A 19,996-nucleotide genomic window follows, 5' to 3' on the forward strand; every position below is an offset into this window, starting at 1 on the left:
TGATGGGTGGTGCCATATTGTTGGTGAGTATGATGATTATGTATAATGATGGTTGATTGGAAATTGATATTGTTAGAAATTGGGATGAGAAGGATGTATGACATAATATTGTGTTTATCCTTTGGCCTTTTGATTGAGAAGTGTTAAAATGGTTGGAGGTAGTTTTGAGAATTTTGGTAAAATGTCAATGCGTGAGTTGAGGATGGCTTGTTGTTGAATTTGGTACACTTTGATTGATTTCAAAGAAAAGGGATGAAATTGGCATGTTTTAATTGATTTTGAAAAGAGTTGAAAGTGGCTTGTTTTGAAAATGGCACTTTGTGGTTTTGAATGAAAATATGGTTTTTGGGCATACTTTGACGGGACATAATTTGGACTACGGATCTTTGATTTGTGCCAAATCTATTTAGAAATGAAATTGGATCCGGGATGTCCACGCCGTTCGAAGAACGGGTGAAAAATGATTTAAAATGAGAGAGTTATGACCGTCGGAAGATTGGGGGTTGAATGTGTGAATTCTGCAGCTTTTAACTTAGAAAATTTTTAGCAGAATGACCCCTCGCGCGTAGGCGCACTTGGCGCGTATGCGCTGTTCTTCGAGAAAGCATCATCCACGCGTGCGCGTGGAGTGCGCGTACGCGTGGCCCTGTTTTCATCCCAAAGTTGATTTTTGAGTTTTAAAAGCCAAACTTCATACTTCTAAGCCTCCAATCTCACCACTTATGTCTTAAATCATTATGATATGCCTGGCATGAGGAAAAGGGCTAGTGAATGTGGTAACTTGCGAGTGAAGCAAGGGAAAAATGAATGATCCATGAGGATCAAAGATGATTATGTGAGATGTGGAGGATGGCGGTGGAAGTACTTGTTATGCCATGGGCCGAATGGCCGTAATTGTTAATGAATTGGCTGGTTATGGATTTAACCGTGAGCCGGATGGCTGGATTATGCCGTGTGGCGGCGGAGCCATGTTTATGGCTAAGTATAAATGCATATATGCTGTTGAATGAATTGTGAATGTTGGCACTTCCACCATTGGAGATGAGGGTTTTCCTGGGTAGTAGCAATGGCTAGCCACCATGTGCTCCAGGTTGAGACTCGAAGCTCTGTTAACCCAATGTCGTAAGTGTGGCCGGGCACTGTGAAAGGCCCGGATGAGCTCGCCCCCGTAAATATTCACCAGTGATGGTGATGGATAAATATTCACCAGTGAGGGTGATGGATATGGATCATGATTATGATCAAGTTTATGATGAGTATAACTCGAGTTGGGGATGCACGACAGAGGGACAGTCCAATAGTTAGCTACCAGGACTTGTCGGGTTGGCTCTATAACCGACAGATGATATCATCAGCCACTAGGGACAGGCATGCATCATAAGCATACTACATGAATTGTTTGAGATTGCCTATTTGACTGCATATTACTTGCTAATTGTCTAAATGCCTTATCTGTTCCTATTTGTAAATCTCTTGTCTGATATAACTGTGTTTGCTATATTATACTCCTGCTGGTGGTTGGGAGGTCTGAAGGAATTGGAAAGGGAAGTATTAGTTAGACTGAAGAATCTTTAGTCAGTTGCCACTTACGGTTTAGCTTGTTTATAAGCTTTGATATTATCTGGAGGAAGCTCTAGGATTGCCTTCGGCTTTCCTCTATTATTATGTATTATATATGTGGAAGCTGTTACTGTGCTGGGGACCTCTGGTTCTCACCCATGCGGATTTTGTGGTTTTCAGATGCAGGACGCGAGGCTTCTCGTTGAGGCATGCTAGAGACTTCTGGATTAGCGAAGATCCTTTGTTCTCGGGACTCTGTTTTGGGTTATATATCTTGTTTAGATACTTTTATCTCCATTAAATAATACAAACTGTGATGATTCCTTCTAGAGGGGATTTTTGGAGAATAGGTTTTCTGTATTTGTGTCCCTTTGGGTTTCCTTTGGGGTTTCCTTATTTTATCATATGTATATATTGCTATGCTCGGACCGGTTCTCTTCGCAGCTGGGTTTTGAGTCTTGATATTATTGTTTTTGACACTCTTTATATATATGATCTCGCGTTAGCTTATCCCGGTTCGTTACGTTATCGATCGGAGTGTTGCCCGTTCGAGTTACGGTTTTTGTTTACCCCCTTTTTCTACAAAGGCTCCTAGTTATAATCAATTATTCATACTACTATACATACTAAATTTTTGTTTTAGAGGTCGTAATACCTTGCCATCTCTGAATTATGACTTAAGCATAAGACTTTGTATGGTAGGGTGTTACATTATGGTATCAGAGCAGTTCGTTCCTGTAGAGCCTGAGGAATGGACTGACTATGCTTCTTTGCATTCTCTGTATGTGTGTTATGTGCTGTTAGTATATCTACTTGATATAGTTGGCATAAACGTTCATGAGCATGCATTTGGGACTTTGAAGCACTAAACTTCCGATATTGAGACTGATCAACTTAATATCGATTGTTTGGTGTGTATAGGAACCAGATAGCGCCTCGTGGACGCGGTAGAGGTCGTGGGAGAGGTCGTACTAATGCTCGTGCGTCGGAGACTAACCCTAATGATCTGGTGAACTTTATGACTGCGTTGGAGAACATGACTGCTGCTATGCAAGCCACTGCTGAGGCTCTTGGCCAACAGATGAACAACCATGGTAATGACGGAGGTGGAGTTCAGGGCCCGATGACACTGGCAAACTTTTTGAAGGTTAATCCCCCGAAGTTCAAGGGAACTACTAGCCCGACTGAGGCCGATACATGGTTTCAGGCCATGGAACGAGCACTGCAAGCGCAGGTGGTACCTGAAGGGTAGCGTGTAGAGTTCGCTACCTATTTGCTCACTGGGGAAGCGTCGCATTGGTGGCAAGGAATCCGACGCCTCCTGCAGCAGGGTGATGATTATATCACCTGGAATGTCTTCCAAGAGGAGTTCTATAAGAAGTACTTTCCGACTTCTGCTAGGACGGCCAAGGAGCTTGAATTGTGGCAGCTGAAGCAGGGTACTATGTCCGTATCTGAGTATACTGACAAGTTTGAGGAGCTGTTCAGATTCTCTCGTATGTGTCAAGGGACTCCGGTGGAATATGAGGAATGGAAGTGTGTTAAGTACGAAGGAGGACTCCGGAGCGATATTTTCAGTTCAGTGGGACCAATGGAGATTAGGACTTTCTCCGAGTTGGTGAACAAGTGTAGGGTTGCTGAAGAGTGTGTGAAGAGGGCAACCGCTGAGAAAGGAAGTCACAAAGGATCATTTTTACAGAACCGAGGGAAGAGCTTTGCACCTAGAGGTCCGCCTTTCAAGAGGGGAGGTTCTTTTAGGAGGCCCAACAACAATTACTCCCAAGGAAAAAGGTTTGGGAAGCAGCCTCAGAATGATCAAGCTTGTACTAGGTGTGGGAGTCACCATCCGGGAGTACCATGCAAGGCCGGATGGGGTTTGTGCTACAATTGTGGAAAGGCGGGGCATAAATCCGCAAGTTGTCCGGAGAAGCAAAAGCAAGGTGCTGGGAAAGCACAACAGACTGGTCGGGTATTCACCACCTCAGCTGTGGGTGCAGAGGGATCCGAGACACTCATTCGAGGTAACTGTGAAATGGCTGGTCAAACTTTAAATGCTTTATTTGATTCGGGAGCATCGCATTCATTCATTGCATTTGAGAAAGCCCATGAGTTAGGGTTGAAGATCGTAACCTTAGGTTATGATTTAAAAGTGTATAATGCTACCCATGAAGCCATGGTAACTAGACTAGGATGCCCGAAAGTTTCGTTTAGGTTCAAGCAGCGTGATTTTGTCCATAATCTAATCTGCTTACCGATGATCGGTCTTGATCTTATCTTGGGATTGGACTGGTTATCCGAAAACCATGTCCTGCTTGATTGTTCTACCAAGTTGGTGTACTTTATGCCGGAGGATACAGAAGGGCCGGTTATGGTGAATAATTATTACTTGAATTCAATGATGGTGAACTGTTCTGGAATCAAATGTCAGGGTATCCTGTTGTTAACCGCTGGTGTTTCGGGTGATGATCAAAGGTTGGATCAGATTTCGGTAGTGTGTGAGTTTCCGGAAGTGTTTCCCGATGATATTGAGGAATTTCCACCTAACCGAGAGGTCGAGTTTGCTATTGAATTGGTGCCTGGGGCGGGACCAATCTCAAGTGCTCCTTATAGGATGTCACTGTTAGAGATGGCCGAGCTAAAGTCTCAGTTAGAGGAATTGTTGGGTAAGAACTTTATCCGACCAAGTGTTTCCCCGTGGGGTGCTCCAGTGTTACTGGTAAAGAAGAAAGATGGAAGTATGCGGCTCTGTGTGGATTACAGGCAGCTGAACAAGGTCACAATAAAGAATAAGTACCCATTGCCGAGAATTGATGATCTCATGGATCAGTTACAAGGGGCTGGAGTTTTCTCCAAGATCAATTTGCGATTCGGTTATCACCAGATAAGGGTGAGGGGTGAGGATATCCCTAAGACCGCTTTCAGGACTCGTTATGGTCATTACAAGTACACTGTAATGTCCTTTGGATTGACGAACGCTCCTGCGGTATTCATGGATTACGTGAATAGAGTTTTCCGTCCGTTTCTGGATAAATTTGTTGTTGTCTTCATTGACGACATACTAATTTATTCCAAAACTAAAGAAGAGCATGCGGAACACTTGCGGACCGTGTTGCAGATTTTAAAGGAGAAGAAACTCTATGCGAAACTGTCTAAGTGTGAGTTCTGGAAGAGTGAGGTGAAGTTTTTGGGTCACGTGGTGAGTAAGAAGGGAATAGCCGTAGATCCAACCAAGGTAGAAGCTGTGATGGATTGGAAGCAACCAACCACAGTAACTGAGATAAGGAGTTTTCTGGGTTTAGCTGGCTATTACCGAAGGTTCATCAAAGGCTTTTCGCAATTAGCTTTGCCGTTGACAAAGTTAACTCGCAAAGACACTCCGTTTGTTTGGACTTTTGAGTGCGAGGAGAGCTTTCAGACATTGAAGAAAAAGTTGACCACTTCACCTGTGTTAGTGTTACCTGAGCCGAACGAGCATTTTGAGGTGTACTGTGATGCATCGTTAAAGGGCCTAGGGTGCGTGCTGATGCAGCATCATAATGTGGTGGCGTATGCCTCATGACAGTTGAGACCTCACGAAGTTAGTTATCCTACGCACGATTTGGAACTCGCTGCGGTTGTGTTTGCCTTGAAGGTGTGGAGGCATTATCTCTATGGGGTTAAGTTCCAAGTCTTCTCCGATCACAAGAGCTTGAAATACCTCTTTGATCAGAAAGAGCTTAATATGAGGCAAAGGAGGTGGATGGAATTGTTGAAAGACTATGACTTTGAGTTAAATTACCATCCTGGAAAGGCGAATATAGTGGCGGATGCGTTAAGTCGAAAGTCGTTATATGCGTCTTGGATGATGCTTCAAGAGGAGAAGTTGCTCAAGGGATTCGAGAGTCTAAAAATTGGTGCTCGAGAAGTATCTGGAACCTTGTGTTTGAGCCGATTAGAAATCTCGAGTGACTTTAAGTCCGAACTCCTAAAGGCTCATGAAAATGATGAAGCGTTATGGAAGGTGTTACCGGCTATCGAGCAAGGAAAACAGTGGAGAGTGTCGGAAGAAAAAGATGGGTTATGGAGATTCAAGGGTAGGATCATTGTGCCGGATGTTGGCACTTTGAGGCAAGATATCTTAAAGGAGGCACACAAAAGCGGATTCTCCATTCACCCGGGAAGTACTAAGATGTACCATGATTTAAAGGCGATGTTTTGGTGGCCGGGTATGAAGAATGATGTGGCGGAATATGTTTCAAAGTGCTTAACTTGTCAAAAGGTAAAGATTGAACATCAAAGACCTTCCGGGATGTTGCAACCTTTAGAGGTTCCGCAATGGAAGTGGGAAAGTATTGCAATGGACTTTGTGTCGGGATTGCCAAGGACTAGGACTGGTTTTGATGCTATCTGGGTGATTGTGGACCGACTGATGAAGTCAGCTCACTTTCTGCCCATTCGGATGACTTACACCCTTGAGGAGCTAGCACGGTTATACATAAAGGAAATTGTGAGACTTCATGGTGTACCTGCTACTATAATTTCTGATAGAGATCCTCGTTTCACTTCGAGATTCTGGGGTGCATTTCAGAAAGCTTTTGGAACCCGATTAAGATTGAGTACAACTTACCATCCTCAGACAGATGGTCAATCCGAGAGGACGATCCAAACACTAGAGGATATGTTGAGAGCTTGTGTTTTGGACCAACCGGTGAGTTGGGATCGGTATATGCCGTTAGTGGAGTTTGCATATAATAATAGTTACCATGCGAGCATCGGAATGGCTCCGTATGAGGCATTGTATGGGAGGAAATGTCAATCTCCGCTATGTTGGTATGAAGCTGGAGAGAAAGGCTTGTTGGGGCCAGAGATGATAGCTGAGACCATTGAACAAGTCAAGAAAATCCGAGATAGGATGCTTACGGCGCAGAGTTGCCAAAAGAGTTACGCCGATCAGAGGCGGAAGCCCTTGGAATTTGAGGAAGGAGATCATGTTTTCCTTAAGGTTACTCCGACCACAGGAGTAGGTAGAGCGATTAAAGCGAAGAAGTTGAATCCTCGATACATTGGTCCATTTCAGATCCTGGAGAGGATTGGACCGGTGGCATATCGGATGGCTCTACCACCTCATCTTTCGAACCTGCACAACGTGTTTCACGTGTCGCAGCTTCGGAAGTACACTCCTGATGCTAGCCATGTGTTAGAACCCGAATCGGTTCAGTTAAGAGAAGATTTGACGCTTCCAGTGGCTCTAGTCAAAATTGATGATACTAGTATCAAACGGTTGCGTGGAAAAGAGGTTTCATTAGTCAAAGTGGCTTGGAGTCGAGGCGGTGTTGAGGAACACACTTGGGAACTTGAGTCGGAGATGCGAACGGATTATCCGCACTTATTCTCAGGTAATTGAATTTGAATTTGAATTTTGTGGGCAAAATTCCCAATTTGGTGGGTAGAATGTAAGACCCGGTCAATTAACGGCTAACTAACCCATAAAATAAGAATTTATTCTAGAAAGTCAAAAAATGTTATTTTTATGGCTAAATGTGATAGAGGAAATTGAGACGAGAATTTCGGTACCAATTTTATAGAAATCGGACCAAGATTGGACCGAACGGGCCAAATCGGTCCAACCGGACCCAAAGTGGGCCCTTGGCCCAACATAACTAAACCCTAAAATCCTCATTTCAGCACTCTCTCTCCTCATTTGAGACAATAAACACGCTGAAATGGAGGCCATGGAGGGAAGAACACTCTCTCAAGTTCTATCTCTCACTTGATCTTCAAACCACCATAACTTTTGATCTAGAGCTCCGATTGCCGCTCCGTTTGCGGCCACGCGTTCACCACGGAGAGCTCTACAAAACCCATACAATTAATCTTGAGGTAAGCCACGTTTTACTGTTCAAAATTCCAGTCCTTGATTTCGAGTTTCATGAGTAAAAATGTTGAGATTTTGGGTTCTTTGATGTTATAGGACCCAACTCTCTTGAAGGAGAAGGTTAATCTTGTCTCTTTGGACCTTGGGTGTGGTAAGATTCTCAACCCTAGTGTAATTTGTTGTTCTATGAGGTTTGGGCATTGAGATGTTGTGTATGGGTATGATGATTGTGGCTTAGGTTGTGTATATGTGAATATTGGAGCTTGATTGGTGATTTTGGAAAGCTTGGAAGAGGGTTTTGTGTGATAAAATCTGTTCTTGGAGGTGTTGATACCTTGAGAGCTTGTGGACAAGTGGTTTGGAAGTGCTCCGGTTGAGCTTGGGAAATTGGCTAAGGTATGGTTTCGGTTTCCCGTATCTAATATGTAATGTGGTAGGAAATACTTAGGCTAGAGGCCCTAAGATAGGCATTGAATTGATGATGTTGTGGAATGGTTGAGATATATGATGTGATCATATGTGTGATTATGAATATTGATGCCTTGATTGTGTGATATGTGAGAAAATGCATGTTGTGATATATGCTTGATGAATGATTGAGGTTGAATTGATGGGTGGTGCCATATTGTTGGTGAGTATGATGATTATGTATAATGATGGTTGATTGGAAATTGATATTGTTAGAAATTGGGATGAGAAGGATGTATGACATAATATTGTGTTTATCCTTTGGCCTTTTGATTGAGAAGTGTTAAAATGGTTGGAGGTAGTTTTGAGAATTTTGGTAAAATGTCAATGCGTGAGTTGAGGATGGCTTGTTGTTGAATTTGGTACACTTTGATTGATTTCAAAGAAAAGGGATGAAATTGGCATGTTTTAATTGATTTTGAAAAGAGTTGAAAGTGGCTTGTTTTGAAAATGGCACTTTGTGGTTTTGAATGAAAATATGGTTTTTGGGCATACTTTGACGGGACATAATTTGGACTACGGATCTTTGATTTGTGCCAAATCTATTTAGAAATGAAATTGGATCCGGGATGTCCACGCCGTTCGAAGAACGGGTGAAAAATGATTTAAAATGAGAGAGTTATGACCGTCGGAAGATTGGGGGTTGAATGTGTGAATTCTGCAGCTTTTAACTTAGAAAATTTTTAGCAGAATGACCCCTCGCGCGTAGGCGCACTTGGCGCGTATGCGCTGTTCTTCGAGAAAGCATCATCCACGCGTGCGCGTGGAGTGCGCGTACGCGTGGCCCTGTTTTCATCCCAAAGTTGATTTTTGAGTTTTAAAAGCCAAACTTCATACTTCTAAGCCTCCAATCTCACCACTTATGTCTTAAATCATTATGATATGCCTGGCATGAGGAAAAGGGCTAGTGAATGTGGTAACTTGCGAGTGAAGCAAGGGAAAAATGAATGATCCATGAGGATCAAAGATGATTATGTGAGATGTGGAGGATGGCGGTGGAAGTACTTGTTATGCCATGGGCCGAATGGCCGTAATTGTTAATGAATTGGCTGGTTATGGATTTAACCGTGAGCCGGATGGCTGGATTATGCCGTGTGGCGGCGGAGCCATGTTTATGGCTAAGTATAAATGCATATATGCTGTTGAATGAATTGTGAATGTTGGCACTTCCACCATTGGAGATGAGGGTTTTCCTGGGTAGTAGCAATGGCTAGCCACCATGTGCTCCAGGTTGAGACTCGAAGCTCTGTTAACCCAATGTCGTAAGTGTGGCCGGGCACTGTGAAAGGCCCGGATGAGCTCGCCCCCGTAAATATTCACCAGTGATGGTGATGGATAAATATTCACCAGTGAGGGTGATGGATATGGATCATGATTATGATCAAGTTTATGATGAGTATAACTCGAGTTGGGGATGCACGACAGAGGGACAGTCCAATAGTTAGCTACCAGGACTTGTCGGGTTGGCTCTATAACCGACAGATGATATCATCAGCCACTAGGGACAGGCATGCATCATAAGCATACTACATGAATTGTTTGAGATTGCCTATTTGACTGCATATTACTTGCTAATTGTCTAAATGCCTTATCTGTTCCTATTTGTAAATCTCTTGTCTGATATAACTGTGTTTGCTATATTATACTCCTGCTGGTGGTTGGGAGGTCTGAAGGAATTGGAAAGGGAAGTATTAGTTAGACTGAAGAATCTTTAGTCAGTTGCCACTTACGGTTTAGCTTGTTTATAAGCTTTGATATTATCTGGAGGAAGCTCTAGGATTGCCTTCGGCTTTCCTCTATTATTATGTATTATATATGTGGAAGCTGTTACTGTGCTGGGGACCTCTGGTTCTCACCCATGCGGATTTTGTGGTTTTCAGATGCAGGACGCGAGGCTTCTCGTTGAGGCATGCTGGAGACTTCTGGATTAGCGAAGATCCTTTGTTCTCGGGACTCTGTTTTGGGTTATATATCTTGTTTAGATACTTTTATCTCCATTAAATAATACAAACTGTGATGATTCCTTCTAGAGGGGATTTTTGGAGAATAGGTTTTCTGTATTTGTGTCCCTTTGGGTTTCCTTTGGGGTTTCCTTATTTTATCATATGTATATATTGCTATGCTCGGACCGGTTCTCTTCGCAGCTGGGTTTTGAGTCTTGATATTATTGTTTTTGACACTCTTTATATATATGATCTCGCGTTAGCTTATCCCGGTTCGTTACGTTATCGATCGGAGTGTTGCCCGTTCGAGTTACGGTTTTTGTTTACCCCCTTTTTCTACAAAGGCTCCTAGTTATAATCAATTATTCATACTACTATACGTACTAAATTTTTGTTTTAGAGGTCGTAATACCTTGCCATCTCTGAATTATGACTTAAGCATAAGACTTTGTATGGTAGGGTGTTACATTCTGTACTCGCATAAACTACGCACACATAAATTCATTTAGTGCGGCTTACCAAATATTCTCAACAAAATTCTATCAAACAATAAGCCTATCTTTGGATCGATTCATTATTCATATGAAAATTTGAGAATTATACATATTTATTATCGCATATATTTTCTATCAATTGACCAAACATCAACCTTTCTTTTGACGAATTATTAATTACATAATTAAATAAAAAAAATAAACACAAGGTTCAATGTTTATTATTTGGCCAAACAATAAACTTTTTTTGAGTCTATTATTATTCGTATAAATAGTAAGCATTAATTTATTCTAAATCAGTTACCAAATATATAAATATCATTGATATTTATATGTAACTCTGTCAAGTATAGATCTTTTGGCCGACTAAAATTCATATGAATTACATATCATTATATTTTTAATGTTTCAAAATAAATTAATTTTCACAAAAGAAAGAAACTATTTTGATAGCTTAATATTCAACTAATTTATTCTAAAACCAAATTTTATGAAATAGATAGGTATAATAATCTAAATTGTTACTAATTTTCTTATGTAACGAAACCAAATGCTTATATAGCACAAAAGTAATAAAATAATATGTTGATTTTGAAAAAATAAAAACCATAATTTGGTGATGACTAAACATTATAATCTTGGACCAAAAGTTTAATTGTATGTATAATTTGTTTAGCTAGTGTGTAGGCTAAAATAAAATGATATTACAACAAAAATGCTCAACAGCAAATAATACATTCTCTTGTGGCCCATAACAATTATTGCTGATCACTAACTAAGATGAAAAGATGCAACACTCTCCTCTGGTCTATTACCAAGCAATCGAGCTCTCATTCTCTCCTTTTAATCCAGGTGATTAGTTCCAAAAATAAGCAAGAAAAAGAAGTTTAGATTATGCTTCAAATAAAAAAGAAAAATGTGTTTATAAAATTAAGCAATAAAGAAAAAAGAAGAAGAAAAGTCATAGGTTAGGGCACAAAAATAAATACCATATCAAATGTTGAATCAGAAAATTATTTCCATCTTTCGGCTTCCATTGTAGCTGGTTGAAAATTCTTTTCTCCTGCATGCACCATTCGAATAAGTTCGAGAAAATAGAGGTTATGAATTTTTGTAATAAATCAAAGGTCAAGAACAAAACTTGAAGCCAAAGAATTGATGAATGACTCAAATTCTTGAAGCCAAATGAAAAAGGAAGAAAGAAACAGCTAGGTAAGGATACATGTCAACTTTAATCACTGCTGTTGTTCCGTCTCTTCTCTACATTACTACTCTGTTATTTGGAGAAGAAGAATAAGTTAAAAATGTTCAAACCAAGTTTAAGTTTTAGAAACTTTACTCCTCTTTAAAAAGGAATAAACAACCAAAAATTGAAATAAGGAGTAAGCACACAGTTTGGGTTCTCATAGCTTACAAGCTACCCTTCTCCTTCATGGTTTCGTATTAAATTTTCTATTCTTCAGTGTTCATCTTTCTTTGTTTTCTTTAATGAAAAAAAGGCATTATGTGAGGTATTAGTAAAATCCATTGAGAGAAAAGACAAAGAGAGTTATCTTAAAAAAGTCAAAAAATGATGTCAAACTATTTTATTTGTATTTCTATTTTGTATTCATGTTCTTGAGCGGATTTCCTTGCTAAGTTGGGTAAGCACTTAGTGGTTGAAAGTTTAGGGAGTGAATCTAACCAAATCAAATTTGGGTAGAAATTTGGTTTATTTCGGATAGGATTAGGTAGAATCCTAGAAAATTGTTGATTGTAATCTTTGTTAAAGATAGTGAAAATTTCACCACAATTATTGTGAAAATTGGATGTAGGCCACATTGCAAATAGTGGTTAAACCATAATATATGGCTATGTCATTCTCTCTTCTCTGTTCTGATTCTGGTTTTATTCGATAAGAGACAAAACAAAAGTGTCTCCTACATAATCAATCCAGTAGACATCACATCAACTCAGTACACTAAAAAATTTTATGTTTGCTCTGTTTCTAAAAAATTGTTAACAGACAAAATAAAAATGCCTTCTACATAATCAACATTACAAACTCAACAACAACACCGAGTTAAATCTAGTTTAAAGTCAAAGTACACAAATTTAAAAGAGGCCATAGATTCAACCTCCTTTTTTTAGGTCATTGATAACCTTCACAATAGGTTACAATATATAACAACCACTTAATATCGTGTGACCTCCTTAGTTATACATATATTTGCATATGAAAAATGCAAATTTCTTTGTTTAATAAAAAATTGAATCCTTGAAAAGATTCAAATAACAAAGAGGACATAAAAATTCTCAATGATTTAATTATGAATGACTCTGATACAACTTGTTGAAAATTCTAAGATTCCTCAACTCCAAGATCATCCATGTTAAATCATTAAGAAAGAGAGTTGAGAGCGCAAAAGCGTACATAAATTTGTGAACATGATTAAAAGAATTTGGACAATGCTATGATGTGGAAGAGCCTTTTTTTTTCAGCAGGTGCTGAAGAGACGTGGCATAATTGAAGTTTGACGTGTGTTGAAGTTGTTTGAGCACGCGCGGATAGCATTTGCTGGGACATCTACGGAAACATAGAAAATGCAGACTTTGTCGCAAGTATGTGGCTTAATTACCAGGGATTAATGTGTTGTTAATGATAATAATTATGGTGTTGGATTTTTTTGTTGTCCATGCACGTTTTGCTCCTTTGACATACATATTTTTGATTTGGGCTATTTTTTTGTGGATGTTAGTTGTGGATATAACTCTCATTTTTTGTTTTGCAAAAATAACAAAAAAATTTCATGTTCTTTATTACTAGAAAAAAGAATTATTTTTTATTATTTTATAGAGTTTTGACATAGCAATGCCCAATTTATGAAGAAAGTTTTAATTTTAAATTTAATTTTTGAAGAATGAAGATGTTTAAAAAATCTAATAGCATTAAACCCTATAATCATGTTATGTTTAAATAATAACAATAAATGCAGTTCATGATAAATATAATAATATTAATAATTTAACTTATGATGAAGGTTTAGGTTGATTTAGATGTGGTTTAGTAAAATTTTTATTTTTTAAAAATAACTTATAAAATGTTTTTAAAAAGTAATTTAATAAATACAAATAATAATAATTGTGTTTAGTAAAATAATTTTTAAAATTTAAAAATACTATAATAAATATAAATGTAAAAGTTAAACTTAAAAATTAATTAGTGTATGAGGTTATAGTAAATTTTTTATTTTTGATAAATACAAGCTAGTTTTAAAAAATGAATAAATTGAGAAGTTGTAAAAAAGGATTTGTGAATGTTTTAGATTTATTAAAATGCAAGAATGAAAGTGTAATAACCTAAAAGCTTTTAATTGAATAAATGAGTTATTTTTATAGCAAAGGAAGAAAAAAAAAATCAATATGCTAGGGTTTTACATTGTAGGATTTAGATTTTAGAATTTTCAATTTAGGGTATACGATTTACGTCAAAACTTATGTAAATAAGGATTTTTGGAAAAAACGAGGGCTAAATTATCATTCATCGAGTGCCCTTTACTCAATTAAAATTATATTTAGCCCCGAAATTTACGTAAGAAGTCGTTCTTAACCAAAGCAAGATATTATAAGTCTCGAAACACACTCACTTTTCATCGGAGGTTGTATCCTACACCAAAACTCATGTAAATAATAATTTTCGTTCAAAATGAGGGCTAAAATATCATTTATTATGTGTCCTTCATTCGATTGAAATTATATTTATCTTCAAATTTTTGTAGCTGGATGTGTTGAATTTAATTTTTAGTGATTTTCTAAAAAAAAGCATGGAAGATTATCTTGCTATCAGAAATTTTTGTGGTTGGATGTGTTGAATTGGTTTAGTAATAAGGATTTTATAATAGAAAAAAAATTCTTACACTAATATTTTCATCATTTAACTGCATTTATTATTTCAACAATAAACAACTATACGATTTATTCTTCACAACTTCTTCTTCTTTATTATTTTTTCCTCTTCAACATCAACTTCTTCTTAAGATCTTAATTAATTTTAAAATCCTAAACATCTATCAGAACTTCTATTCTATTATTTTAATGTCATAAGACTAAGGTTGTAAGAACCGAATCGGTCAATAAACTGATAGAATGACTGGTTCAATGATTTAAAGGTTCAACTAGAATTTAACTGGGTTCAACCAGTTTAATTAAATATATGATAAAATTATAAAAAATTTAATATATAATTTTAAATATTTAAATTTAATAATTTTTAAGCTGATAAATTTTAAAATTTTATAATTTTTTATAATTTATTATTAAAACTTCACAAATAATCAACAACAAAATATAAAAAAATAGCATAAACAAAAAAATTCCAGCATAAACACAATGCGACAAAGCAGTCAGAATCAAACCATAAACATCTCAAAATCAGAAAAATTTCAGCAATCCAGCACAATGCAATGAAGCATGCACTATAGCACCATTAACAATTCAGAATCAGAAAATCAGCAACCAGAATCACTAATCCAAAATCAGAAAAAATCAGCATAAACAATCCAAGGTAGAATTGTGGCAATGTTTCTATTTTTGAATCAATAACAACAAAACAATTCACCAAAATAACAAGTACAACATATTAGATTTAAAAATCAATCTCAGCAAAATTAATAAATTAAATAATTGAATTTATAACTCTTCAACAACAGAAATCAAATGAAAATTCAAAAATTAATATCTCAAAACTCAGAATCATCAATAATACATAATATGCATATTCAAAATAAATTTAAAATTTCAGAGGAATAGAGTTAGAGAGAGTTAGTCTGAGACTTGAGACCTGAGAACTTGAAAAATTTGACCGGAGATAAACTGTGACTGCAGGACACCACATGGAAAAGAGAAGCAACAACGGCGAGACACGGTATGGAGAAGAGAAGTAGAAATGATGGCAAGGAAGGGAGAAGCAGAAACGACGTATGGGAGGAAGGGAGAAGCAACGACGACCCATGACTAAGAGCGAAGAAGCGGCGATGCCAACCCACGGCGAGGAGAGGAGAAGCGGCGACGACGACCCACAGCGAGGAGCAGAGAAACGGCGACGACGACCCACGGCGAGGAGCAGCGACAAAGAGACAAAGAGGGCGGCAGAGAGAGAGAGGGAAGGGAGAGAAGGGTTCGGCGATGACAACGATGTGGAGCTGTGGGGGGTTGCGGTGGCTACGGGCTGGGTGGCTGTGGGTGGCTAGGGTTTTTTCCTTCAATTTCAAACTTTCTTCAGTTTCAGAGAGGAGGGGACGAGGAAGAGGGAGTGGGAGTGGGTTGCGGGTCTTGAGTAGCCATTTAGGGTTTTTTTTTAATAAACTATAAAGCAGCACCATTTTGGAGGATTACAATGATGAACCAAAAAATCTTTAAAATCGGCCGATTCCGACGATTTACCGGTTAACCGCCAGTTCGACCGGTTTTTTGTTGAGCGATTTATGAACCTAATTGAACCAGCCTAATGACCGGTTCCTGATTAATCCAGTTGAATCGACCGGTCCGGTTTGATTTTCAAAACTATGCATAAGACTATAAATTTAGAAACTTGAAAATTGTGTCATAGAATATAAAATTTTAATAGGTAATAAAATTGACTATATTGTTTTAACTTTAAGAATAAATATGATACTAACCAATAAATTTATCACAAATAAATTTTAACAAACATAAATCTTCATAAGTATTGCTATTAATGAAAAATTATTCTACTTAAAGACAAATATATACTATTTTTTTCCATAGTATTTTCTATTTCGGTGGGCTGAATATTAATCCACCATTGATTGAAGCTCTATTTATTAAGAGTATGCTGTTAGCCAATGAGATACTACATACACAACACGAAATTTAAATTTCTAATACTCACTTAAGTGAACAAACTCAATCAACACAAATTAGTTAAGACAAATACTAATTATTTTTAATTTAATATTTTTAATATTAAAAGTTATTAAAATTTAATTTTAATTATAACTTTATAAAATATTTATAGTCATAGTTATTATATATATTTTTATTTAATTTTTTAATAAAAAATTTATATATTCTTATATGTATACTGTACGGAAATATACACTAATCCATCATAAAAATAAAATTATTTGCATAAAAAAAATTCAGGGATCACATTTTTTTTTAAATAAATAATTAACAACTTAATTAATATCATTAATCATGCGTTAATCTAACATAATTTAAATTTGTGTTGATACAACTTGTATCTTTTGTGTCTCCAACTTTAAACAAGATAAACACGCTTCGCAAAAAAGCTACTCCACGTCTCTTCATCACATGAGGAAGGAAAAAGTATTTAGTATCGTAGTATTGACTCAAGAATTTTGTTATTTGATCTTTTTCAACCAAAACTTTATGTATTCTTAATAGAGTTGAATCGCAACTCTTTTGATAAGAAAAAAATTGTGAAGACAGTTTTGTTGTGTTAGGGATAAAAATCCTGAAGTCACTATTTATATTTGAGTGTAATATCCATTAAACTCTAAATCCAAAAAAAAAATATAGTATTTAAATAAAAAATAATAATATCTTATTTAATTCAGTATTTATGACAATAAATAAAATTATTATTATATAAATTATTTAATATAAAATCATTTAATTTATAATTATAATTAATATATATTATTTATAAATAGATTAAAAAATAATAATTTCCTAACAAATATAACAAGTTTCTTCAAGTTTTGGTTACTATATATGTGCTAATTTGTCGTGCCATTAGTGGAGATAGAGCAACAAAGCTTTTCCTACTTTCAAGAAAATAATTTTATCTTGGTTTCCATTATATGTATTCAATATTAGGAAAACAGTCAAGTGGTTAAGTATATCTAAATTCAAATTAGTTTTCACGGAAACTAAATTAAGCAACTTATGACAACTCCAATTGGACTATAGAAAATGGTTTTCTAAAGTAAGGAGTTGATAAAATGATAAAATTATAGTGAAAAAGAGAAAAAAAAAATGATGGTTGTACTACTATTTTTTTATATATAGTTTTTGTATACGGTTTTATGACATAGAAACTTTTTTATTTTTTCTTAACTTTATTTCTGAACAATAATTTTAATATCAAAAATAGAAAATATAAAAAAATGTGCACGAAATTAAAATAGTGCATATGATATATTTATATATATATATATATATATATATATATATATATATATATATATATATATATATATATATATGTGCACCACTTTAAAAGATAGATACTCCATCGGCCTGAGTATAAAGGAATATGTATATGTATTATATATAAACACTGTATATTATAGCTCGAAGCAGTGAAGAAAGGTGTCAATACAATGTGGTCCATTCTGGAGACCCAACAACGATATTACATTTATATTATGTATGTTACTTGTCTCATTATTTGAACACTTGCATATCACGAGATATATATGTTGCATATTAATTTGCATATCTTATCTCGTGATGGATATGATGCAAATAATGTATATATATGTATGTATGTTTGTGTTTGCTTAATCATGTGTGGTACAGAAATGTGCAGTTTTTAAGGTAATAATTATTAAAACTCAAGAAAAAAGACTAAGAAAATAGTTTTCTGTATTTAATTTGTATATCATATAATACAAGCTAATATATATATATATATATATATATCCTTAAGCTCAAACGATGACACTTTGAATTTGAAATTTATTAAAATAATGGAATAAAAAAAACTGCAAAAAACAAGGAATGGACGCAGATAGAACCGCTAAAAAATAATGTAGATGAAATTGTTAAAATAGGACAAAGTATTTATTTAAGTACCATTAAATCGATAAAAAATGTATTTTTTAATGAAAAAGATATTTTTTATTTTTTAGAGTTTTTGGATAAATTTTTAATAGTAAAATTAAAAGCACTAGAAAAATAAAAAAAACATCCTTTTTGAGAAGCTATAATTTACATCTTTTTTAAAAAAAATTTTTTAAAAAAAATATATTTTTCACATAATAAATAAACAAAAAAGTACTTTTATCTTATTTTACCCAAATATAATTGATAGATAAAAAGATCTTTTTACATGAGATATCCAAACATAAAATCACTTTTACTTTTGTAAAAGATCTTTTAAAAAAATATCATTTAAAAAAAAAGATCTTTTTCGAAAATAGTACCCAAACAAGCCCAAACTGCTAAAATAAGACACATACAGATCAAACTGCTGAAATAAAACACAGAAAGAACTGCCAGAAAGTGGCAAACTGTTAAAGCCAAGTTGCACCGAATTATCAACCATATTCTCTTGCCTCAAAGGTAGGTTATATCAAAAGGTTACTCTCTGCGACACCTTAGTTCTTTATGCCATACTTAACAAAGTCAAAATATCTTTGCATACTTAATGATGTATCACATGCATAATTGCATCCGTAGTGACAAAAATGTTTTTCTATCATATGGCATGTTTTTAAGCTGTTTTTTCGAATATTTTGGTGTTAATCTGTGTAACACCCTAATATTCAAATCCTTATGTTTGAGTCATAAGTCAATGATAATAAGGTGGTACGACTCTCAAGGTGGATTTTTAATACATAAATATAAGTATAATTGAAAGGAGTATTAAACGAGAAGCCTGAAAAGGAGTAAAATAAAATCGCGAAGTCATATCACTCACGCATCGACCACTAAAAGATAAAGCGTGAAGCCGGAAGCGATATATAGATAAAGGCATAAAGGAGAGTAAGAGAAGGATAGTATATAAATACATAATATAAGTAAATAGTCACTAGTCGCGACCCGCGAAGTTTAGGCCGGCTAGGGTATAGTATGAAAGTAATTGACAACAGCATCTCCTAGTCTCTCCCAAAAGAAACATAAGAGCCTCTATAGGCAAATTCAAAAGAGTTCAATACATAATAAAGCTTTCCCAAAATAACGGTGAAGAGATTCTAAGCAAAATACAAAGTAGAGAATATAAAGATCTTCGCCATCTTTCAGATGAACCACCGCTCACTTCTGAGCACCTGGACCTGTATCTGAAAAATAAGAGATATATACGGAATGAGAACCCCCGATCCATAGATTCCCAGTACGGTAAAAGTGCCAAATAAATACAATGCATTGTAATAAAAACTCACTAAGCATCCTAAACTTCCTTTCACCAAATATTCACCCTATGTTCTCGCTAACCCATGAGTAGGCAACTGTCATAAGGGAATGCTAAATCTAATTCCTCTTCCTCATGCTTCCCAACTTATAACTCTCCAACAAATCAGAATCAAAATCATAAGCCAAACCATCACAGTTATTTCATCTCAGCAATTCTATATCGTTATCTCATATCCTCACCTGGAGCAAGTGAAATCACTTCACTGCGTCTACCCAGAGAGCTCAAATTATCTCATTCAATAATCGTCATCATTATCCAATCACATCATCAATTCATCTCATCAAGAACAGCGCTCAGCGTCCATCGACACTAGCATGAAGGACCTCTCAGTTGTACAAACACAAGCAATACAGGCAAGTAATACACAATTAAAGTACAAGTAGAACAAGTAGCATATAATCAGGTAACATAGCATATATGATATAGCAATCCAAAACAAATAGACAAACACAAACAATTCAAACATATGCAAATAATGTATGCCTGCACTATGGCTGATGATATCATCTGT

Source organism: Arachis ipaensis, chromosome B5 (genome assembly GCF_059453495.1).
Source record: "Arachis ipaensis isolate K30076 ecotype BB chromosome B5, ASM5945349v1, whole genome shotgun sequence".
Classification (NCBI taxonomy): domain Eukaryota; kingdom Viridiplantae; phylum Streptophyta; class Magnoliopsida; order Fabales; family Fabaceae; genus Arachis; species Arachis ipaensis.